This window comes from Cebus imitator, unplaced genomic scaffold (assembly GCF_001604975.1).
Source record: "Cebus imitator isolate Cc_AM_T3 unplaced genomic scaffold, Cebus_imitator-1.0 Scaffold236, whole genome shotgun sequence".
NCBI classification, from domain to species: domain Eukaryota; kingdom Metazoa; phylum Chordata; class Mammalia; order Primates; family Cebidae; genus Cebus; species Cebus imitator.
In genome coordinates this window covers 1,090,151-1,117,144 of record NW_016107551.1, presented here as the reverse complement: position 1 = coordinate 1,117,144, position 26,994 = coordinate 1,090,151, and the positions used below count along the sequence as shown (strand labels likewise).

At 33.1% G+C, this 26,994-nt stretch overlaps 1 pseudogene; it reads right to left on the bottom strand.

Moving 5' to 3' along the window:
- Positions 1–24,640: 24,640 nt before the first annotated feature.
- LOC108282192 lies at positions 24,641–25,314 on the bottom strand (annotated as a pseudogene).
- Between the last annotated feature and the right edge of the window lie 1,680 nt (positions 25,315–26,994).

Sequence of the window (26,994 nt, the reverse complement as noted above, 5' to 3'; positions counted from 1 at the left end):
TCACAACACAACTCTGGCAGAGTGGGATGGGGCCAGGTGTTACTTTAGGCCTAATTTAAAGGTAATGGCATTGCTTTTCATGGGTGATGTAATTAAATAAATGTATACTTTTAAAGGTTGCTAGGGAACACATGGTGTCCACAAACAACATTTCTCATTAAACAGAATCAGTGTCTAATAACAAAAGAAAAACATAAGATTTTTTTTATTAACATACTTCTAAATCATAGTTTTGTTTTTACTAGTTATGGTGCTTTGGATAAATTACTGATCTTTACTGAGATAAAGAAGATAGCAAGTAACTCACATTTTTGATAAGAGGATAGAATATCACCAAATATTAAAATGTGATAATCCTCTATGCACATAGTAATTTAATTGTAGAAATGAAGAATTAAAATCAATAATGGTGAAATGATTTTGATCACATCACAAAGAGTGAGCGACAGTTTTGGAACTTGAACTCAATTTCTTTATTTCAGATTCAGTTGCACATCTGCTAGCACCTAAATATTTCACTATAGTGTTTTCTGGGACCCATTATTGATGGGGCACCCTTGCATTGCCTCCCTCTACTAATTATGGTAAACTGACACTTTATATATAGCAACTCTGGACTTGTCTGCTACATTTTTTTGGAGCTAGCATAATTTTTTTGTTTTTGAGCTACTTGATGAGGAATATTTTTTTCTTCAATTAGAACCTGAACTTTGACTTGCAACTTCATTGAATATGGACCCAAAATTATCACTTCCGGAGTGATGACTTGTAATCACTTCAAGCTATCAACCCTGAAGTGAAAAGCTCTTCATCTCATAACTTGTTCATGGAGTCAAATGGTCATTCCAAATCATATTTTTAAAATTATGTTTAAGAAAGCTAGTATAGCATTCCTAAACCCCTCAGGCTTCTAAGTCTCCATTGTCAGCTCCTGAAGTAACCAGAAAACCTGCCAAATCTGACCTTCTTTAAACAACATTCCTCTGTTTTTTTTCCAGAGGAAAACTGTAAAGATCAAGTCACAGCTGCCTGTATTACCTAATTAAACAAGTGTAAGAAAGCCGAGAAAGGTCAGGTTGTCAAAAATCATTGCTGTATCTTTACTGGATTGTATTTAAAGACTGATTGCTGCAAAGAAAATAACTCAATAAGGTGTATGAGACTGGAATAGTAAATAAACTCAAGGGTCAGACTTCTGCTTGGAACATAGCAAAAGATTTGGAGATAAAAACCTAGGAAACAAACCAAGGGAAATGAAAGGGAACGAGTGTGTGGTGAGTAAAACAAACAGCTGATATTTATATGGAAGAAGTTCCATGGGCTAAGTTCAAGGAGGAAACAGGAAAAAATTATAGATGAGAGTTTATTACTTTGCTTTTTTTTCTTTTTAAATTCTGGAGCAAAAAAATATAGGTGTGTGTGAGATGGTGCAAGAGGAGGCAACTGTGATTATGTGATAACGCTAAAACAAAAGAAAGGGAAATTAAATATTTTAAATCACTGAAACACATTTAGTCATGTGTGGAGAATGTTTTATTTAACTATACAGACTCAGAACTTCCTATGTTGCATGTTGTTTATTTGAGGGGCCTTATAGGCATCTTGTTTCTCTTCTACCCATCCTTTCAATATGAGTTGAAGTTGTAGAGACCTCTAAAGAGATTACCCCAAGGAAACTAAACAACAAAACCATTGCTCAAAATTAGCAGTTTCTTCATTGAGAAAGGAAGTGGAAATAGTCTTTTTTTTTCCTCAAGTATACTTTTCTTTTGAAATATTGTAGACATGGGCCTACTGGGAAATTCTGTGTTCTAGTTAGCATCTGAGTGTAATTTTCAGTTTGATAAACTTTGGTCTATTTTTTAACTCTCTCCTGAATCTCTGAGGATGTTGTATAATCTGAAAGGTAGACTCTGTGGCCTCTGGGAATGAACTGCTTGTATTTGGTAAGTGAGCTGAAGTATACATGTATGTGTTATTTAAGAAGACCTATATATTCAAAGAAAAAATATACAAAGTCATAACTTCCTAAAACTAATAGGTTTGTATGTGATTTATGCATGTGTGTTTGTGCATCTGTGTATAATTAAAGTATTTTTCAAATATAATCTGTCAAAAGTCCTCAGGTCTTTTTTTCTCAATGATATCATTTAAATATTTATGAGATAAGCTATAACGGAATCTATAACTTGTAATAAAACAGAATACATTTTTATTACTGTGACAGATGAGAATTCAGTTTTCTCCCTCAATCCTCAGAATGGCGTGGATGCCATCTCACCATGAACAACTGACAATGCATTTAAGTAGTGCACCATTGCAAGTATAATTGCAATTTGTTGTAATTTCTGCTTAAATTCCTCCCTGACACAGTTGATTTATTTTGCAAATCAGTGCATCTAGAGGGTATACTGTGTCGCATTATGGGCCTTTGATATAGAACCTTTGTTTTATAACAGGGAAAATAATTAGCTTTTGGATAAGCTTGAGTTGTGATATCAGGCGCTATCCGTGGTGCTGAAAGAAGTTATTAGCGCTAAGCTAATGAAGGCACTCAGCTAGGCTCTGCCACCTTACTAATTTGTCTCTTTGGGATTTTAGTAAAATTAAAAATGAGATAATCACAACACAGGATAAATTTTATAGGAAAACTAGTAAACTTGTTGATAGAATATACTGAGACCCCGATAAAGCCAAATTTAAGAGAAATTTTTATTTATCAAGATGTTTGCCATTCAAACACTAGTTTCCTTAGTGTTGCAATAAAATTGCTTAGACATATTTTAATTAACTTTTATATAGGTTTCTCCATGTGAAATCTTACAGCTTTTTGGAAATAATCAGTAAGTTGCAATGTCAGCATTCGTCGTAAGCCAAATAAGGCTCTAATTTTAGGATACTCTCTTTGAGACTACAAAGTAGATTTGTATCAAAGGCAAATATTATATGAGAGGTAGTGTTAAGTGACTGATTGTTGGTTTTTTAAGCATAATATTTCACCTAAGAGTAACCTGTGTTTTCCTATCTTTATCCTATGAAATTGTTAAAATAAAATCTAATTGCTGAATACCTCGTGCTCCCTTTCTCCTGATACTTTGGAAATTGTTTGCATTGCAACCAATAGCATGTTTAACTTGATGCTGGTTATGGGAGCATTTAGGCTCAGCTCTAAACAAGATCATCACCACCTGGTTATTTTCTACTCTTACTAGGTTATAAAATAGCACTCAGGTATATAACAGTAATCACAAAGCTGTGATGCTGGGGAAAAATAATCACGTTAAATTGACCTTCATGAATAACAAGTGACGTTCCATTTGGCTTCATTTCTGTTCATTTTAAAACCAGCATTAGCTTTTCTGGCACATAATTTTTCACTGTTTGCTGAACACAGCTCTATTAGAATGATTCACTGTCTTTAATATTAGTGATTATGGTCCATTTCAATTACACAGTGTGTTATATAGTTTGTTGTATTGCTCTCCATATCTCTGCTATTTGACTCTGCTGAGAAGGATTAAATGTAGAAATGGTGGTAAGAAATTGGGGTTCTGTGGGTGGTAATGAACCCCTGTAAACATTTACAAAGTAATGCATAGAAAGTTTTATGTATAAGTAAGCTTTTCAAAATTTCAAGACATCAGAGTGAGATACTTTTTCATGTCATTTGATATTAATACCTGAATTCTCTCTCTCTTTTTTCTCCCTACACACACACACACACACACACACACACACACACACACACACACACACATCAACTTCATGGTGCTATAAAGATGTAATTTACATGTAATAAAAGTGTCTAATTTAAATATACATTCTGAAGAATCTGATAAAAGTTTACTTTATAAGAACAACCTGACAAGCAAATAAAATGCTTTAATTATAGCCAAAATATTCCTTTATTCAGTCAATCTATCATCTGATTAACCCCAGGTAAACCACGCTATTATTTCTATCACAATTATTTTTGACATTTTCATAACTCTATAAAAATGGAATAATAGAGAATGTATATTCTTATGCCTGGCATATTTGGAAGACAAATTCATGTTGTTGTAATTTGGAGTAATTTGTTTTACAGCTTAGTTGTATATCATTGCATGAATATACTATAATTTGATTAAACATTCATGAGTGATAGACACAGGGTTATTTCCACTTTGTGGCTATTTTGAATAAAATGGCTATAAATATTTTGCAATTTGTGTTTGTGGACATATGTTTATATTTGTTGTGGTAAATACCTAGGTCTCCAATAGTTTAGTCATATGGTAAAGATATGTTTAACTTTGAGAAATGAGTAAAATGTGATTCACAGTATCATTTTCAACCATATTAGCTTTATATGACATTTCTAAATGTTACACATCATAATCAGCACTTGGTATTAACAGAAGTTTAAATTTTAGTTATTCTAGGGTTGTGATGGTACTTTGCTGTGATTTTGAAGTTAGTTTCCCTAATAATCAATGATGAAAAGTTTTTCATGTGCTTATCAGTCATTATGCTATCTTCTTTTGTGAACTTTATATCATTTTCTCACATATGTGAGGTTATTTATTCTCACTTCTGGGTTGTAAAAATGTTTCTGTTATCTTGTCCATAAAATTCCATTGTTAAATATATATAAATGCAATTTTTCCTCAAGTAGCTTAAAAAAGTATCTTCAGATGAAGTCCAATTTAATATATTACTATTTACTATTAGTTCTTCCTGTATTCTAAGAAAGATTTGCCTATATAAAAATTTCAGAAATTTTCTTGTATTTTGCCCTGTTTTTAATGTGTGTTTATACCCATGAAACATCACCACAGCCAACATAGTGAAATGCTCATTGTCCCCTAACATTTCCTCATACTTTATTGTATTCTCTTGCTTCTGCCCGTCTGTCTGCCTGCTCACAGACAACTAATGATCTGCATGCTATCACTATGAGTTAGTTTGCATTTCATTAAAATGGACAAAAATTGAATTAAGCAGTAAATATTCTTTTTTTTTTTTTGGTCTGACTTAGTTTACTCAGTGTAACCTTGAGATGTGTATTCAAGTATCTGATGGATAAATGCTTTGTGTTCTTTTGGGTAAACAATTAGGACTAAAACACCTGGGTCACATGGTAGGTATATGTTTAATTTTTTTTTAAGAAACTGCCAAACCATTTTCTAAAGCACTAGTACCATTTTGTATGCTGCCCAGCTGTATACAAGAATTTCACATTTTTACTACCACTAGTACAGACAGTCTTTGTAATATGTAGTGCTATCGCACTGCGATTTTAGTTTGCAATTTCTTAACAACTTATGACATTAAGAATCTTTCCTTGTGCTTATTTCCTGTCTATATCTCTCCTTTGATGTGTTTCTTCAAGTCTTTTGCCTCGAGTTTTGCAATCTTCAGGTTTTCCCATCTGGCTGGCTGTGAACAGGTGCTATGCCTGTTTCTGTGGCTGCAGGTTGTTTCCTTAGGTAAGTGCTCTGATAGCACTGCTCTAAATACTCCAGGGTGACTGCAAATTTTCAGAACTCCATTTCAGTACAATTGTCTCCTCTGTGGTAATATATTAAGTGTTATATTCTACTTGAACTCTTCCAGCTCTTCTCAATTCTGAGTCCACTATGCTACCCCTGCTTTCCCTCTTTTTGTCTCATGTCCTGGAAATTTCCAAGCCAGTAAACTGGTTAAACTCTAGGGCTCAACTCATTTATTTCCCTTATCTTGGAAATTGCTCTCTTTTGTTGCCTCATGTCTTAAAAAAACACTGTTTCTAGTATTTTTGGTTCATTTGTTTGTTTTTGTTCTCTTAGTCGGGGGGTAAATCCATTATTGGTTACATCATCTTAAATTAAAAGAGAAGTCACAATATAATTATTTATTTTTCTTACCATGGTCTCAGGTTAGGAACTCCAGTACAAAATTGAATTGAAGAAATAATAATAGAGAACTTTGCATCTATTCTTAGGGAAAAAGTATTTAATTTTTTCTCACTATATTTTTTAGTTGCAGGATTTTGTATATATTCTTTATTAATTTAAAGTAATTTTTGTCTATGTTTAAGTTGCTCAGAGTTTTTCTTCTGAATGAATATTGATGTTTATCAAACCGTCTTGTGCATCTGTTGAGACAATTATGTGATTTTCTATGTTCTATTACTATGGTAAAATATAGTGATCAATTTTCAAATGTTAATCCAAACCTTGTATTCCTAGGTAAACCAAATTTTGTCATGCTATAACATTGTTTTTATTTATTGCTAAGCTTAGTTTGCTAATAATTTGCTGAGTATTTTTGCATCTATTTCTTCCTTAAATGTTTGAGAGAATTTACCCATGAAGTAATGAGGGTCATCTAATTTTCTATGATAATTTTAAATTATAAATTAAAATTTTCATATTTTTTTTTCTTGTCTCTACTTTGGTAACTTGTATCTTCCCTAAGTAGTTTGTCCATTTCATGTAAGTTGTCAAATTTTTTGGCATACTGTTATTCACAGTATTTCCTTATTTTACTTTTAAAATGTGCAGGAACTGTTCTTATTCCTGTTGACTATTTGAACATGTGTGTGTTTTCTGTTTTGTTCTTGAGCAGTGTAATTAGTCTTCTTTTTCTTGTTTTATTGAAATTTTCAAAAAGCAATTTACATTTTATTATTTTTTTCTATTTTTGAACTCTCTTTGCTTAGTTAATATCCACTTTATTTGTATTTCTTGTCTTCTATTTACTTTTATATACATTTGCTGGTTTTTTTTCCTCTAGTTTCTTATATTGGATGCTTAGATAATTTGAAATTCTTCTTTTCTATTACTGGAATTTAAAGCTACTATTCTTATTCTAAGATCTGCACTATCTGCATCTCAAAAATGTTGTATTTTGCTTTATATTTCTATTCAGTTTAAAATGTTTTTCAAATTCCCACGTGCTTTCTTTTTGGACCATGAGTTATATATAACTGCATTTTTGATTGCCATCTCTGGAGGATTCTCTTGTTATATTTTTGTTATCAATTTCTGATTAATTCCATTTCATCACAGAGCATGCTTTAAATAATTCCAACCATTTAAAATGTACTGAGATGTTTAATGAGTTAGCAAATGGTTTCTTTCTTTAAGCATTTCACATATATGGAAATAAATAAATGTTTAATTAAGGCTTATCTGTTTAATTTTGTTTTTGTTGAATTTCCTTTTTGTTTTTGGTTATGAAGTCTTTGCCTAAGCCAAGGTCTAAAAGAGTTTTTCTGAGGTTATCATCCAGAATTTTTATGGGTTCAGGTTTTACAATTAAGTCTTTCATTCATCTTGAGTTGATTTTGGAATAAGATGGGAGATGAATCCAGTTTCATTCTTCTACACATGATTTGCCAATTATCCTAGCACCATTCATTGAATAGGATATCCTTTCACCACTTTATGTTTTTGTTTGCTTTCACAAAGATCAGCTGGCTGTAAGTATTTGGCTTTGTTTCTGGATTCTCTATTCTATTCCATTGATCTATATGCCTATTTTTATACCAGTACCATGCCATTTTGGTGACTATAGCTTTATAAGATAGTTTGAAGTTGGGTAATTTGATGTCTCCAGATTTATTCCTTATGCTTACTCTTTCTTTGGCTATGCAGGCTGTTTTTGTGGTTCCATATCAATTTTAGGAGTGTTTTTTCTAGTTCTTTGGAGAATGATGGTGGTATTTTGATGTAAATTGCATGGATTTTGTAGATTGCTTTTGGCAGTATGGTCGTTTTCACAATACTAATTCTCCCATCCATAAGCATGGGATAGGTTTCCATTTGTGGGTTTTTTTTTTTTTTTGGCAGCCATTGCAATAATGGATGAGTTCTTGATTTGATTCTCAGCTTGGTCACTCTTGGTGTATATCAGAGTCACTGATTTATGTACATTAATTTTGTATCCTGAATGTTTAGTGAATTCATTTACCAGTTTTAGGAGCTTTTTAGGTGGGTCTTTAGGGTTTTCCAGGTATACAATCATATCACCAGCAAACAGTGACAGTTTGACTTCCTTTCTAGTGATTAGGATGTCCTTTATTTCTTTCTCTTGTTTGATTGCTCTGGCTAGAACTTCCAGTGCTATGTTGAATAGAAGTGGTGAATACATGGGACTTAAACTAAAAAGTTTCTGCTTAGCAAAAGAAATAATCATGAGAGTTAACAGACAACTCACAGAGTGACAGAAAATCTTTACAACCTATACAGCTGACAAAGGACTAATATCCAGAATCTACAAAGAACTCAAACAAATCAACAAGAAAAAAATCCCATAAAAAAAGTGGGCTAAGGACATCAATAGACAATTCTCAAAAATAGATACAGAAATGGCCAACAAACATACAAACAAATGTTCAATATCACTAATAATCAGGGAAATGCAAATGAAAACCATGATGTGATACCATCTTACTTTGATAAGAATGGCCATAATAAAAAAAAAATTTTAATTGATGTTGGTGTGGATGTGGTGAAAGGAAACACTTTTCCACTGCTGGTGCAAGCGTAAATTAGTGCTATGGAAAACAGTGTGTAGATTCCTTAAGAACTAAAACTAGCATTTGATCCAGCAATTCCACTACTGGATATCTACCCAGAGGAAAAGAAGTCATTATACAAAAAAAGATACTTGCATATGTATGATTATAGCAGCACATTTGCAATTGCAAAAATGTGAAATCAGCCTAAATGCCCATCAATCAACAATTGAATAAAGAAATTATGGTATATATAAACAATGGAATACTACTCAGTCATAAAAAGGAACAAAATAATGACCTTCACAGTGCCTTGGATGAAATTGCAGACCATCATTCTAAGTGAAGTAACTCAGGAATAGAAAACTAAACATTATATGTTCTAACTCATAAGTGGGAGCTAAGCTATGAGGATGCAAACGCATAAGAATGATATAGTAGACTTTGCAGACACTGGGGGGAAAGGGTCAGAGGGACATGAAGGATAAAAGACTACACACAGGGTACAGTGTACACTGCCCAGGTGACTGGTGTACCAAAATCTCAGAAATCATCACTAAAGACCTCACTCATGTGACTGAACACCACCTGCTCCCTAAAAACCTACTGAAGTAAAAAATAAAATTTTAAAATGTGTATTCTGTAATTATTGGGTAACATTCATTATAAGTACATAAACATGTTTTTTGATATTATTTAAATATTTTTATTTTTAATGATTTTTAAATCTATTAATCATTACTAAAAACATGTTAAAGTCTGAGAGTATAATTGTAGACTTGTTTATTTCTCCCTTTAGTTTTATCCATTTTTTTATGTTTATTGAAGATCCTTTGATAGGGGTATTCTTATGTCTATCTGATAAATTGGCCTTTATAATATTATGAGACACCTTTCTTTATCTATGATAATATTCCTGGATCTGTAGTCCCTTTTGTCTGGTTTTAGCATATCCATTCCAGCTTTTTATAGTTAATGTTTACACAATACATATTTTATATCATTTTATTTTAGGTTACCTGTGAATTTATCATTTGTATATTCTTGTAGAATGCATGTAGTTGAATATGAATATTTATTATATCTAATATCTGTCTTAATTTGTGTTTTAATTCATTAACATTTCGTGTAATTATTGATATTATTGGGTTTAAGTCTACTATCTTGCTATTTTTCTCATTTTTCTATTCTTTCTTCATTTTCTTGCCTTATATTACATTGTTTTATTTAATTTTAACTTAATTAGTTTACTTAATGTAAATGAATAAATATGTAACTTGACATAACTCTTTATTTATTTTCATTGTTTGCTGTAAGGTTTGTAATTGTGTGTGTGTGTGTGTGTGTGTTTATCATAACCGACTTTAAAATATTATACCAATTAATATATTAGAATCTTAATTTATAATACTTGAATTTCTCTCTTTGCATCCTATGTGATATTATTTTTATACATGAACTTATGATAAACCCCACAATACCTTATTATTAGCCTATGCTTTGTGCAGCTAATTATCTTTTTAAAGATATAAAAAATTAAAAAAGAAAGTCATTTTATATCTAAATAAAGTATTATTTTGATGACCTTCTGATGTTAAAATATTTTCTCATCTTGCAACCTTGTTGCTTATCTGGTGAAGAATTTTCTTTTACTTTACTTTCTATTGCAGTTCTGTTGAGGGGAAAAAAAATAACTCTCAGCTTTTGTTTGTCTGAAAACATCACCATTTAACCTTCAGTTTACGGAAGTTATATTTAGAGCAATCTTGTTAAAGGCAATATTTGTAAGGTATGTTTTTAAAGATATTCTTTTTCCTTCAACATTTAGAAAATATTGTTTGATTACCTATGACCTTGCATTGTTTCTTTTTTTTCCCCCATTTATTTATTTTATTGCATTTTTGGTTTTGGGATACATGTGAAGAACATGCAAAATTGTTGCATAGGTACACACGTGGCAGTGTGATTTGCTGCCTTCCTCCCCATCACCTACATCTGGCATTTCTCCCCTTGCTATCTCTCCCCAGCTCCCCACCCCCCACCACCCCTCCCCTATTTCCCCCCAACTGACCCCAGTGTGTGGTGCTCCCCTCCCTGTGTCCATGTGTTCTCATTGTTCAACACCCGCCTATGAGTGAGAACGTGCAGTGTTTGATCTTCTGCTCTTCTGTCAGTTTGCTGAGAATGATGGTTTCCAGGTTCATCCATGTCCCTACAAAGGACCCAAACTCATTGTTTTTGATGGCTGCATAATATTCCATAGTGTATATGTGCCACATTTTCCCTATCCAGTCTATTGTCGATGGGCATTTGGGTTGGTTCCAGGTCTTTGCTATTGTAAACAATGCTGCAATGAAAATTCGTGTGCACGTGTCCTTATAGTAGAACAATTTGTAATCCTTTGGATATATACCCAGTAATGGGATTGCTGGATCAAATGGAATTTCTATTTCTAGGTCCTTGAGGAATCGCCACACTGTCTTCCACAATGGTTGAACTAATTTACACTCCCACCAACAGTGCAAAAGTGTTCCTATTTCTCCACATCCTCTCCAGCATCTGTTGTCTCCAGATTTTTTAATGATTGCCATTCTAACTGGCGTGAGATGGTATCTCAATGTTATTTTGATTTGCATTTCTCTGATGACCAGTGATGATGAGCATTTTTTCATATGTTTGTTGGCCTCATGTATGTCTTCTTTTGTAAAGTGTCTGTTCATATCCTTTGCCCACTTTTGAATGGGATTGTTAGTTTTTTTTCTTGTAAATCTGTTTTAGTTCTTTGTAAATTCTGGGTATCAGCCCTTTGTCAGATGGGCAAGCTCATTGTTTCTAATAATAATTCTGTTGTTAATTTTACATTTTCCTTTTTACATAATATGTCCTTACTCTCTGTGATAGTTTAAGATTTTCTTTTTGTTATTAGTTTAGAAAATTGATTAGTATATGCCTTTGTTGTTTGTTTGTGTGTATGTGTGTGTGTGTATCTTGCTTGAGGTATATTGTGACTCTTCATTCTAGATATCGTTTTTAATCGAAGATGCAATATTTAATGTTTTGCTTTTTCAAATATTTTGTGAAAACATCCTCCTTCTAGGATTTAAGTATAAAACTGCTTGATATTCACCACACAAATATCTATAACATAATGATAAAGTAGTAAACAATAATATTCATGACATAAATATAAATATTGGTCTCTTACATCTTATTTATTTTCAAAATTTTTCTCTCTGAGCTTATGTTTGGATTGACCATATAGCCTATTTCATTGATCTTTTCTTCCTTGGACTGAAATATTCCATTAAACCTATCCTTTTACATTTTCATTTCAGATCTTATATTTTTCCATTCTAGTATTCCCATGTAGTTTTCATGAAAGTTTAAATTTTTTCAACAATATTCCTTATCTCTTTGCTCATTAAATACATTTTCCTTCAAATTCTTAAGCATCTCTGTGTTATCTGTGTACTAACTGTGTCAAAGTTCTTGACTCTAATTTTAACATCTATAACATCTCTAGTTTGGTTCTTAGTGAGTGTATTTTTCCTCATTTGGTCATTGTCTTCTACTTCTTCACGTATCTACTTATTTTTTGACTGTATGAAGAACATAGAAATCCATCTTCTTTGAGATTCTGGATTTTGTGGTTTTCTTTTAGAGAGTGCAGAATTTTCTTCTGGGAGGTAATTAATTTTCTAATGTCTGAGCTTTATCTTCTGAAAATGGGTGCTGGCCTTTTTCTTTTAGGTGGATCTAGAAATATTCTTATTTCAGGGTTAAATTATTCTTCCTCAGTTGTGGCCCCTTTAGTGTCTTAATTGAACACCTAAAATATTATCTGAGATTCATCCACTCTAGTTGACCGGAATGCCTGTTTTCAAACACTGTGTGACCTCTGAACCTCTGGTCATCTCACAGCTCCCCAGTATTTGTCCTCTGATAGGTCTTGTAGAGTCTGACCCTCTGCATTCATGGTTTTGAATTTATGGTCCCCCTTACATGTTCTGGGAATTCTCTGTGCAGCTTCGTTTTCACTGCTACCCCTTCTTACAAATTCGATCTACCTCAGCACTCTTACACCCTGTTCATTCTATCTCACATCATTGGGTCTGCTTGTGCTTTACCTGTTGTACCACAATCAAGAAATTTCCTTCCACACCAAAGCTGGGGCTACTATGAGGACCCTTTCCTCATGAATCATAAGCTTGTTCATCCTATTAAGCAACATTTGAAAACTCTCATTTTATTTATTTTCTTTAGCTTTGTAGCTGTTTTGGGAAGGAGGACTGATTTAGTATCAGTTACTCCATCAAGGCCTAAAGCAGCCCCGTGAGTTTTGAAATGTGCCAGAATACTTCCAGGTTGGAAGCTTATACTTCTAAAATATAATGTCCTCCCCCTTCCATGTTCATTGCTTCAAGCTGTACTCTTTTGAATATGACAATAATTGCAAATTAGCTTTAATTTCTTATAGCAACCATTGGTTTCATTTAAAGTACATAAAAAGATGATTTAACCTCTGAGACAATGCTCACGACAGACAATGAGGAAGAATAACAGAGTATTTTCTTTTTTGGTCTTAAAAATCACATAAATAAACTTCAATTTGATGTAAATAGCTCTAGACTTGAAACAGGCTACAGCAATTTAAAATCATGAGATTTTAGATTCTTTTTTCTTTAAGTGACCATTAAGTGATTGATGAAAACACATATTTAACTGATTTGAGCATGCATGTTTCTAAGAAGGTCAGAAGCTTTGCACAGGCCTTATCCTGACCTTTCAGTGTGTGAACCTTGACATTCAGTCTTATCGGGAACAAATCGTCTCTTGAGCATTCTACTTAATTCAATTTCCATCTGTTTTAAAAATATAATAACAACATTTCTTGAGATAATTCAGTTATGATCCCATCAGAAGTGTGGAAGTAACAGCCAGATTTAGGATGAAAAATAAAATCATATAAAATTCAAAGACCTCATTGACAACAGTTCTCTCTCTCTCTCTCTCTCTCTCTCTCTCTCTCTCTCTTTTCTCTCTCTCTCTCTCTCTCTCTCTCTCTCTCTCTCTTTCACACACACACACACACGCACATGCACCATGGGCTTTTCCATTATTTCATAATTTTAAAAATGGAGATTTTTTCTTTTTTTAAAAAAAAACTAATCTAGTTTGTGTTAGAATTGCTAGACTCAATATTATATAAATGAATGCTAGAGGAAAATGATAATATTATTTCCAAATTTTAATACTAGTACTGCCAATATGAGACCTATTGACCAAATGTAAGTACTTCGTTGTATTCAAATACTATATTACATTCTTACTCTGCACATTCAGCTATAGAGAAACTTCTTTGGTACTTCAATTCACCCTCCTAAAAATCCTGTTAGCAATTTTATCTATCTACATCTTATACCCCAGTTATATTAAGAAAATTGGCCAAAGTTATATCACTGGAGAATGGTTGAAACTAAGTTGAAAACTAAGTATTTAGATGACAATATTATTAACTTTTAAAATATGTCATAATTTGCTCTTTCAGTTTAAAAAACACAGTGAAACTACATCAGAATTAGTGAATGGAGTATTTCATGGGTAATTCAATAATGTCCTGATCTTGATAACTTTTGCAACCTCAAATGGGCTGGCAAAAAATTGGGAGTATATTTACCTTGGTTTTGAGTAGATCATTCTAACTTCACTAATAATATTTAGGGTAGGCCTGTGTTGCTAATGAATGATGTTATGGTTACAGGACAAATAAATCGTTGCATCCGAGTTTTATTTATTCTCTGTTTGTTCAAAGGATTCCCCAAATGGTAAACACAGCAAAGATAATGGCAAATGAAATCCAAACTACTTTTAATTACTTGCCAAGCTTCTACCTAAAATGCCAATGAAAATGATTACAACAGTCTGTGGAGTGGCAGATACTTTAACTTAAATGATAAAATTTAAAATGCACCAGACTTGAGGGACTCTCTACTCTCTTAAATTAAAACCCAAATATGCACTTCTGAAAATTCATCAAAGATAAAACAAAGTACACGTTATGATCTGAATACTTTTATCCACCTCAAAGTTCACATGTTGAAATTTTACCCCTCAAAGTGATGGTTTTAGGTGCAACCTCTGGGAGGTGGTTAGGTCACTAAAGTAGAACCTTCATGAATGGGATTTGTTTTCTCATAAAAGAGACCCCAGAAGTATATTCACTGTTTTCACATGAGGACATGGCAAGAAGGCACTATCTATGAACCAGAAAGTAGACCCTAACCACACACTAAATCTGCTGAAAACTTCCTTGTGGACTTTGCAGCCTCCAGAACTGTAGGTAATGCATTTCCATTGTTTATAAGTTACCCAGTTTATGGTATTTTGTTGTTGTAGCCTAAATGGACTAAAACAGTGCATGAATGCGTAATCAGCCAGCTTAAGAAAAATAACATAAGACTTTTAGGGGAGACCTTGTGGCATTTTACATATTTTGATGGATGCATAAGAAAAAAGACTAGCCTCTTGGAAATGGCATTTAAATAATCAGTGACCCTTCTCTTTATTAAATATGGCTGAATCTCATTCTTAGCACATGATACATCATATGAACAATTCTTGATAAACTAGAGATTTAATGAATAATTGAAAAACAAATAGGTTTTCCTTTATATAGGCTTTCAAGTTTGGATATGAAAAAGAAAAATGAATGAAAATAATAACATTCCCAAATGGAATTTACAGAATTCATAAACTATCAGGAACCTTTATTACATAATCAAAGAAAATACAAACAAACTACTTATTTCACTTCAGATATGGTAGAACAGTGAATCCAAATATGATCAGATCCTCATATATCAAATATATATTACATGAAATGTAATCAAGAACTCTGAAATTTTACTTCATTTTATTTCTAGAAATGTCTAATTAATTAAATACCTTGGTGCCAACATAGCTCACTGCAGCCTTGAACTGGGCTCAAGTTATCCTCCCACCTCAGACCCCTGAGTAGCTGGGATTACAGATGTCTTAATTGCCAATATGATAGGATTAAGCAGTAGGGCCACTGAAGGGTGATTAAGTTAAGAGAGCACAGCCTTAATGAATGGGATTAGTCAACTTATAAAAGAGGTACAAGAGAGCTGTTTGCCCTTCTGCCATGTAAGAACATAGTAGGAGAGGCCATCTATGCAGCATAGTGTGAATCAGATAGATTCACCTTCACCAGACAGCTGTTCTACTTGTATCTTGACATTGAACTTCCCAGCCTCCAAAACTGTGAGAAATAAATTTCTGTAATTTATAAATTACCCAGTCTAAAGTATTTTGTTATATCAACCTGGATGAACTAAGATTATATTTACATGTATATACAATGTGTACATGTGTATTTATATATATATATATATATATATATAAACATATGCACATACAATGTATACAAATGTATATATATAAATGTACACACACATATATATGGAAATTATATTCTTCATATATGTCTAGAAAAATCTCTTAGAGAACTGAAAAATACACACACACATATTAACACACACACACATACACACACACATGCTTATAGACAGTAGAATGTTTTAAGAAAGAGCTATGATGTCGTTTGGAAGCAAATGAGAAGATCCTGTTCTTATTTAGGAGATATAAAAATAACAAAATAGATAAAAATGACTGAATTAGGAAGGAGAGAGAATGTCATGGACTGATTCCTTAAATATGCTTGAATGTTTGGAATCTTCACAAACTTTTGTTTCTTTAATGTAAGCAGTTAGCTTTCTGATTCTCATATTCCACATACCCACAAATAAGAGTAAAAACTTTATTCTGTATTATCAAAACAAAAATAAATGTGAATGAAATTTAAAAGCAAAAGATGCCACAAAGATGTTAACTACATGATGACATCAAAAAGCCAATGAAGTTGATGTTGAATAAGACAAAGGGCAAAATGTGATGTAACAGATACTGTCAACACCCTACCAAGCTCTCCTTGGATTCTTAATGGAGGTTCTGTGTGCTCTGCTCTGCCTTTTGTCTGATTTCTTTCTAACAGCGAGCACCTGTGACTAATTTTGAGGATGACTGTTGCATTATCACAGCACTTGCTTGGAAGGTGCAGATACTCAAAAGTATTAGAAAGTCTTCATCTGCCTGTGATTGCTCTTAGCCAATGACTCACTACCGTATGAGTTTCAATGCCCAGCTCCTTGGCAAGTACAAAAATTCCAATAATAAGCTACACAAGCCCCAGGGGCTACCCTCAAACATTCTTGCTTCAAATTGCTCAATTGCTTTGCATGCTCTTCTGCTCTGTCTTAATCTCCTATTACCTTACTAGATTTTTCTGGCAAGTCTTCTCATGAGGAGATAGTTATCTCAGGGTCTTCTGGGAAACTCAAAATAAGGTAGATGATGATTCCTCTTATGATCTATCACTTTATGGTTTTCTTTATTATATTACTTTATCTTCAATTCATCTTGTGAGGTGTTTATTTCAAAAATGGAAAAGGTGAAATTCTAAAGGCTAAGTAATTAACCTGACATCATACAGTCATTCAAGTGCAAAGTCAAAACTTAAAATTGAAACTTTCTCAGAATGTTAGAATATATATATATATATATATATATATTCAGTGACATCCATCCAAGTGTATATTTTTACAGAACACTTTAGTTTGCAAGATAGTTCCTCTTGTTTGATGAGAAAATCTTGGCTTAATATCAAACACCATGGAGATATAAGATAAAAACAACAATTTTAGGGAAAGATACATTTATTTTACTTGCCTATAATATCTGGAGATGTAAGATATTGTGAAATAAAGTTTTTAACAAATTGTCTTGTTTGTTACTAATTGTAAGTGTCAATTTGAATGACCCTAAAATTAAAAAAATAATAATGGATAAATTACATTTCACCAAGAGACTATAAAAACATTCGTTTCAAGTATCACTCTATCCAATCTGATGGACACTTAAAATATCACCTCTAGTGATTGCATTTGAAAGAAAATTACTTGAATATTTTAATATTTTATAAGTAGAAGTAATCAACTAAAAAGCTAAAGTCATTGGTTAAAATAATGGAATACTTGGTTACAAAAACAAATGTTCACACAGATGTTTTTTCTTAATATTCTGAATATTGATGTAAACTGACTGTCTACCATTGAAAAAATCTACTAGTTGTGCTTACCTGGTTGTTTTCCTGCAATATGAGTGGGAGGCAGAGGATCTTAGTTTTTGATCATTGTCTGTTTTGCTAGGAACTCTTGAATTCTACAGAATATCCAGAGTAAAAGGAATATGGTCCCTGTGCCAATTGTTTAAGCTCTACAGTAATCAGAAATATACAACCTTTTAAAAAACGCATCGATGGCTCTGCCTTCAGCCAAGATAGAGTAATTGGTACTGGACTGAGTCTCTTATCGCAAAAATGAGAACTGAACAAAACGTATGAAAAAGGTACCTTCAGACATTAAACAGAATCTGATCTGTAAGAAAAGAGAAGCTCAAGTGAGCTAAATGATTGCTCCAGTTTTCTACCAAAAGTCATTTCCCCAGCTGTAGCATAAAAGAGGCACAGTTTGGTACTCTCATTGAGATGAACACAGAAGAACGAGTTTGGAGAAGCTAAAGTGGCTGACATATGTAGGGCAAATTATCGAAGTGGAGAGTACTGAATAATTTGCATAGAGTCTTCCTCAGTCTATTGCTAAATATCAACCTCTACATGTGCAGAATTAGAATCTAGGAGACTGGGCAAGGAACAATTATTGGTGATAGACCAGCTACTTATGAGTCGAACAATTCCTGTAGTTCACAAGCATTTTGGAAGCACCCAAGTTCTGATCACATGAAAAGGAGGGACCATTATGAATACCTGGAGCATTCTTTAAAGAACCCAGAAAGCCCAATAATTAAGATTAGAAATAAACTACCCTGAAGTAAAGGCATTTGGTGGGAAAATACTGGTTTAATATCAAACACCATAGATACATAAGATGAAAACAATTTTAGAGAACTATAAGTTTATTTTACTTGTCTATGATATTTGGAGACATAAGACCCTGTGAAATGTGTAGACATGCCAGCAAAACTTAAAACCAGCAAATTACCTGCTTTCTTAGAAAATCCACATTGGTTAAAGGAATACAATAAAATCTAGCACAAATCAGTCAGCAGCAATAAAGCAAGAAATATTAGCAATGATAAGATAGTAGATGAGCTTTAAAGTACACATTATAAATGTGTGCAAGTACTTAAAGGAAATATAAATGTAATGAAAGGTAAAAAAAAAAAAAAGTAAAGACCAAGGGGGAAACATCTAAAGTTGATAAATATATATAAAATGAAAAATCACAAGGTAAGTTTAAAAACATTTAGTTATTGTAGAAAATATGAGTAAATTTGAAGACATTTGAGTTGAAACCAAACAAAATAAAACACAAACAGAAACATGAATGAAATAAAAGACCCTCAGTAAACTCCGGGACAATATAAAATAATGTAACAAAAGTGTAATTGGAGTACCAGCAGAAAATGGAAGAAAAAGGAAAAGAAACATTAAAAATGGCTTAACATTGCCAAATGTTATGAAAATACACAAAACCATGTATCCAAGTAGACCAACAGTTTGGAAAGAGGGGAAACACAAAGAAAATTACAACAATGGACATAATGATTAAGTTGCTGAGTGCTAAAAAAAAAAAAAAAAAAAAAAAAAAAAAAAAGCTTAAATAGTCAAGATAGAAAGCTGAAGCTTTATGGGCTTAAAGTATCAGAGGACAGGGTTTGAGATAACCTGGATTCTCTGGAAGCATGGGAACCACAGAGGGAAAGCACCTCTGAATAGGTATTTCAAAAATCAAAGTTTTGGCCCGTTGTCAAATAATTCAGGTCCATGTGAGATCTGTGTGGGCTGGGGGAAGGAGCAGTTAGAAGCTACGTGAGCTACATGAACAGAACAGAGACATCAGCAACTGCACATAAATGGGGAGACAATATTTGCAGTTTAAATTTTGTAATATTAACTCTATTAAAACAAAACCAACAGCAAGAATCCTCCAAAGAGCTAATAGAATTCAGAGCCACTGTGATTTATTTTATATAATTTCCAGTTTAATTTTCAACCCAAAGTATTAGATACAGTAAGATTCTGGACACTATGACACATTTCAAGAAAAATTAAAATTCAGTCAATAAAAAATGAATGTGATTCAGATTAGTGATTAGATTGATACAATAAATAACTATAAAAATTAGTAAAAATATGTGAAGAAAAATATAGTTTGTATCCGTGTGTAAACATATAAGTATTCTAAGAATTAAAGCTAATTTAAACAATGAAAATTTTAGAGCTCAAAAAGTAAGCAAGTTTATCAACACATTGTGTTTATCAGAAGAAGAGGACTAGTGAACTTGAATAAAAATTAGTGACATTTTCATTATTGCAGTCATAGAGAAAACCCATCTTTTTTCAAACTTTAAGTTCAAGTGTACAAGTGCAGGTTTGTTACATAGGGAAACTTCTGTCATGAAGGTTTGTTGCACAGATTATTCCATCACTCAGGTATCAAGCCTAGTACCCATTAGTTATTTTTCCTGACCTTCTCCCCCTACTCATCCTTCACCCTCTAAAAGGCCCCAGTGTCTGTTGCTCTCCTCTATATATCCATATGTTCTCATCATTTAGCTCCCACGTATAAGTGAGAACATGTGATATTTGGTGATCTGTTTCTGTTTTAGTTTGCTAAGGATGATGGCCTGCAACTCCATCTATGTCCTTGTAAAGGACATAATTTCCTTTTTTTATTATAGCTGTATAGTATTCCATGGTGTATATGTACTACATTTTCTTTATCCAGTTTGTCGCTGATGGCCATTTAGGTTGATTTCATGTCTTTGCTGTAGTGAATAGTGCTGCACTGAACATAAGCATGGATGTGTCTTTATAATAGAGTGATTTATATTCCTTTGGGTGTATGCCCAGTATTGCTGGATCAAGTGGGGTAAATATTAAAGAAAAATCAGAAATAATAAATAAATATATTCCAATTGTGTTTGAAAAACATTAACATTCAAGTTCAAGAAGCTCAACAAACATCAAGCAGGATAAACACTAAGAAAATACCTTTGCATCAAGTCAAAGTCAAAACACTGAAGTCTGAAGATAAAGAGAAAATCTGGAATACTCTGAAAAAAAATAATATATTGCTTATAAGAACAACACTATGATTAATAGCTGATATTAACAATTATGAAGATCAGAGAACATTGGAATAACAAATTTAAAGCAATGAAATAAAAAGTCCAAAAATTATATACGTAACAACTATCCTTTAAAAAGCAAGGTAAAATAAAATATTTTTAAATAAACAAAAATGAAATGACCAGCTCTAAGTAATATTCCCTACCGTAAATTAAAGAAAAATCTTATGTCTGAAGGAAAATGTTAACAGATAGCAACTCAGCTGTATATGAAGAAATGAAAAGCACTAGAAATAGTAAATATGAGAATAAATGTAAACACACACATGTATACATATACACAGAGTTCTTTTATAAATTAAGGGAAGAAAAATGCCTTATTATTTAAAGAAAAATATAACCATTCTTATATTAAGTTTTAAAATTTAATATATATGATAATAGTTATAAGCACTGAGGTTAGGCATGGATGCATATTGCTTACAAGCCTCTTTATTTTATCTGAAATATTTCGTTATTAACTCTAAATATATTGGGATATCTTAAAGATGCATATCATCACTTTTAGAACAACCACTGAAACGTTATGCAATAAGACGCAGTTCAATGAACAATTGGATTATATTAAAATATCATTTACAATAGCATTAAAAAACATAAAAAATTAGAAATAAATGTAATTAAAAATGCTTTATACTAAAATTTTAGAAACAATGATGACAAAAATCAAGTAAGACCAAGTAAATGAAGAGATATACTATGTGTACTACTGGCAGACCCAATATTTTAAATATAGCAGTTCTCTTGGAATTATCTATAGATTTAGGATGATTTTAATAAAAATAGCAGTAGATTTATTTGTTGGCATCAATAACTTAATTTAAAAATATATTGAAATTCAAATAACCTAGGCTATCCAAGACAGTTTTGAAAAGTTACTATTTCGGGAGATTCAAACTGTTCTCATATCTTACTACAAAACCCCATTAGTCAATGCAGCTTGATATTGGAAAGCAGTATATTCTAGAAATATATCTACATGTATATTTGTAGGCCAATAACTTTGACTAAGTTACCAAACAATTCAATAGGAAAAATATTTTTAACAAATTGCACAAGAGTAACTGGACGAGCATATGGGTTAAATGAATTTTGATAGCTACATCACATAATCTACAAATAATACTTTGAGGCATCACGGACCTACATGTAAAATAAAAAACTATATAGAAAGTAGCAGAAAAAAAATAGGAGAGTATCTTTTAAAAATTTTATGTGGAAGCCAGCTTCTAAAATGGCTCCCAATAATTCCCATCTTCTGGTATTCACAACCTTAGGTTACCTCTTCTTGAGAGGGGATTGAATTAAGTGACTGATTTTGAATAAATAGAATACTACCACATCGAAGATTAGATTAAAAAGGAGTATAACATTCAGTTTGGTTTTCTTGCTTGTGACCTCTGCTGAAACAAGCAGCTATGTTCTGAGGTGTTATATAGAGAGGCCACAAACTGAGATCCTCAGTCCAACAGCCTGTTAGGAGCTAAGTCCTGCTAATATCCACATGCCTGAGCTTGGATGTGAATCCCTCCTTAGCTGACCCTCAGAATGACTGCAGCCCTATCAGACCCCTGGAAGGCAGCCTTGTAAAACAACAACAACAACAAAAAACTGAGCTGTGATAAGGGTCTTTGACCCTAAGAAAATCTGTATAATAAATATTTTCCTTTTAGTTATAATAAATTCATTTTAATAAATGTAAACCATGGGATAATAAATATAGCTTTTTTAAGATGCTACGCTTTGGTGCAGTCACATAGTGGTAGATAACTAATACAGTTGGAATAAGCAATTTTAGGCAGGACACAGAACACAAAAGTCAAAAAAGAAAATAAAAGTATAGACTTCATTGAAATTTAAAAATTCTGTTTCTACAGAAACCATTAAGAAAATGAATAGACCACAAACTGCCAGGAATTGAAACTATAATGGGATGCCACTTCTATTCACTGGTATTATTTTAAAACTTGAAAGACAACATCAAATAGAAAAGGTGGAATAACTTGACTCTCATATATTGCTTCTGGGAATAAAATCATGTTACAAATACATTAGAAAATAGTTTAGGCCAGGTGTGGTGCCTCATTCCTGTAATCTCAGCATTTTGGGAGGCCAAGGCAGGCGGGACACAAGGTCTGGAGTTTGAGAACAGCCCGGCCAACATGGTGAAACCCTGTCTCTGTTAAAAATACAAAAATTAGCTGGGCATGATGGCATGCCTGTAATTCCAGCTACCTGGGAGGCTGAGGCACGAGAATTACTTGAACCCAGGAGGCGGAGGTGGCAGTGAGCTGAGATTGTGCCACCGCACTCCAGCCTGTGTGATGAAGTGAGACTCTGTCTCAAAACAAAAAACAAACAGAAAATGATTTGGAAATTCATTAAAAGACAAATAGACTTTTAGCCTATTATATGCACCAATTCTACTCTGTACTACAGTAAGCAGTGTTTCCCCCCAAATTTATGTTTCTCTGGAACCTCAGACCGTTACCTAATTTAAAAATAGAATATTTACAGATGTTTTAGTTAAAGATCTTAAAATAAAATCATCCTGGATTTATAGTGGGCTCTAAATTCATTGACTGGTATCTTTATAAGGGAAACGAAAAGAAAGATTTGGAAACAAAGACTTCTAAAAGAAGGCCACATGAAGATGGAAGCCAACATTGGAGTGATACAGCACAATCCAAGAAATTTCAAAGATTGGTAGGAGCTCCCAGAAGCTATGAAAAGGCAAGGTAGGGTTCTTCCCTAGAACCTTCAGAGGAACATGGCTCTGCCAACACCATGATCTCAGACTTTTGGCCACTGTGAGAGAATAAATTTCCATTATTTAAGCTATAAAGTTTGTGGTAATTTGTGATAGCAACCCTAGAAAACTAATAAATACTTTTAGGTATTTATCCAAGGTAAAGGAAAATATATGTCCACAAACAGACTGGAACACAAATGTTCATAATGGTTTTATTCATAACAGCCAAAAACTGTGAGCAATCTAAATGTTCCTTGACAACAGAATGGATACATAAATTGTGGTGTATTTATATGACGGAATACTAAGCAGTATATTAAAAAATCCACAAACAAACAAAAAAATCCTCATTACCAACACAAGCAACAACACGAATAAACCTCTAAACATATGTTGAGTGAAAATAAAACCAGTCACATAGGAATATATTTGTATGATTTTATTTATATGAAGCATTAGAATAGGCAATCAGAGCTTTTGTTGCCTCGGCAATAGTGGGAGGCATAATTAATGGGAAATTACATGAAGGAAATTTATGGGGTGATGGGAATGTACTACTCTTTGATAAGAGTGTGAATTATGCTAGTACAACATTTATGATTTGTGCATTTCTCTATGGAAAAATTGTATCTAAATTAAATTGAAAATAGTTCAGTTAAAAAGCATAAAACATTTTGTAGCACAAAAATAGATAATACAAGACAGTGTATGCTAGAACATAAAAGGGCGAGCCAGAATGCAAACATTGTTTTAGGCAATATATGGTGATTTTTTTTCTTTTTTCTTTTTCCAACTGAATTAGTCTTTTTTTAATTCTCTTGGTAATCTCTTCCAGTTAACTATTTCCATTGTAGGTGATGAAATGTGTAAGGCTCCACTTCAGATGTGGTACTGCTATGAGCATGGTCTTTCCTTTTATTGTAACTCACAGTCAAAACCTTTGATTCTTTTTTTATATTCCAGTCCAAGAAGTAGTTTCCACTGTAGAAGTTAATTGATGAATCTTGTTCTTTCTAATGGTAGCTTACAACCAGGCTCTAGCTTCTCCAGGAACACTACAGGATAAATTTAGTTTAAATATGTATTAAACTAAAAGACATTCTGTCAAATGGGTTTTAATGCATTTCATTTTTAGACGACCTACATGATATGTTTTTCTTAAAAACAATGCCTCCACTCCAAGTAAATCATGGTGAAAATAAATGAAAAGCTCTAGATGTCATCAGTCCCATTTGTCTTAAGTCCTTGTGTTGTGTGGATGACAAGCAGAAGACAGTTATGATGGCAGGTGATAGATCCAAAGTAGTTGCCAAATTCATTAACATTTTTCATTTCTAAACCATTCTTAAAGAAAATCATATATGGAGTCACACCATTCTCACAGTAGTCCAAGAGAGCAACCATGCCATCTGGATTCACGTTTTCACCAATAAAGAACTGGTAGTTTTTAAAATTAGCAAGGATGTGCTTGATTTGTTGTGCAGTCCCTGTCATAAAAAGTTTTACTCTTTCTGGTCTCTGTTCTTCAGGTTTGCCTTTGATTGATTTCATGTAAACTCTGACATACTTCTTGTAGGCTTCTTTTGTGAAACGTGTTTCCTGCAGGTGATGGTTCATGACAATATGAACACCAGTGATTACTGTGCTTTTGGTACATCATATTACCTTCTGTCCTATGGACCATCTTCCCCTCCAGCTGCAGGCGCAGCCCATCTGCAATCTCCTGGATTTTGTAGATATCAGAGAACATCTCATCATAGCTGATGAGGTCCTGGTAGATAATCATGATGGTGGCTGAAGGGAGACTAAGTTGTCGTTAGCTTAGCAGGAGCCCTAAGCTCAGAGAGCGCGTGGTGCAGCCCGAGTGGCTCTCGTGGGTAGCCGAGAGCGGCCAGAAAAGGCGCGGAAAAGCATGTTTGCATTCTGGCTCCCAGTCTTATGTTCTAGCATACACTGTCTTGTATTTTATATTTTTGTGCTACAAAATATTTTTTTCGCTTTTTAACTGAAGTATTTTCGATTTCATTTAGATATAATTTTTCCATAGAGAAATGCACAAACCATAAGTGTTCTGCTAACATAATCCACACTCTTATCAAAGTGTAGAACATTCACATCACCCTATAAATTACCTTTATGTTATTTCCCATGCTGTTAGAGCAGTGAGTTTGCATCCAGAATTTAGCTTGAACCCCACTCTAATGTTTCATATCTGTGTGAACTTGTGAATGGTACATAAACTCTCTGAACCTCATCTTTTCTTATTTGTAAAGAGGGATGTTTATACCTACATTCCACATACACAGTAGGACATAATGAAATAAAATAGCGCATATAAAGTGCTCTGTGATTTGTAAACATGGTACAGTAAATCTTCGCTTCAATGATTCTCAGATTTCCCACGAGTAATGGAGTACTGCTAGTGTATATCAAAGTTAATTTTCACCAATACCTGCATAATGAAGATGTTGAGTAAATAGGGCTTGGATGGAAAATAAGCAAAAAGGACAATGCAGGCATGACAAGGAAAGCATAAATAATATTTTCTAATACAAATAGTACCCAACTCAATTTTATTTGGGACTATATCCGGAATATAGAGACAGGATTATAAGTAATTCCTCTCTCAAGCATTATTTATTGAACACATCCTATGTTTCATAAAGTATTCTAGGTACTGGGGACTACAGCAGTAAGTCTATTGGATAAGGTTCCAACCAACATAGAGCTTATATGCCAGTAGTGGTAGACAGAGACTGTATATAAAAATGCCCCAAAAACTAACCTAGAAAACCAGGTAATAAAAAGTTCTGAGTTACTAATGAAAGAGGTACTGAGTTAGAGTGAGACAGAAGATATAAAATAAGTTGAGTTTTTTGTTGAAGTCTTCTATAAGGAGGCGACGTTTAGGCACAGACCTTTACAAAAAGAAGCAAGTATTTTTGTGTTAGAGTAATCCTAGGGGCTGTAATGAACAAATGCTAAAATATTAATGGCTTAGTGTATTAGTCAGGGCTCTCTAGAGGGACATAGAGGGACAGTACTAATAGGATATATATATATATATATATATATATCCTATCAGTTCTTATATATATCTATATATCTATATCTGTCTATATAAAGGGTAGTTTATTAAGCAGTATATATGTGTGTGTGTTTGTGTGTGTGTATATATATATATAGTAGTTTATTAAGGAGTATTAAATTAAGGAGTATTAAACTCACATGATCACAAAGTCCCACAATAGGCCGTCTGTAAGACGAGGAGCAAGGAAGCCATTCCGAGTCCCAAAGCTGAAGGACTTGAATTCCGATGTTCAAGGGCAGGAAGCATCCAGCATGGAAGAAAGATACAGGCTGGAAGGTTTAGCCAGTCTAGTCTCTCATGTTTTTCTGCCTGCTTTATATTCTCTGACAGCTGATTTAGATGGTGCCAACCCAGATAACGTGGTTCTGCCATTCC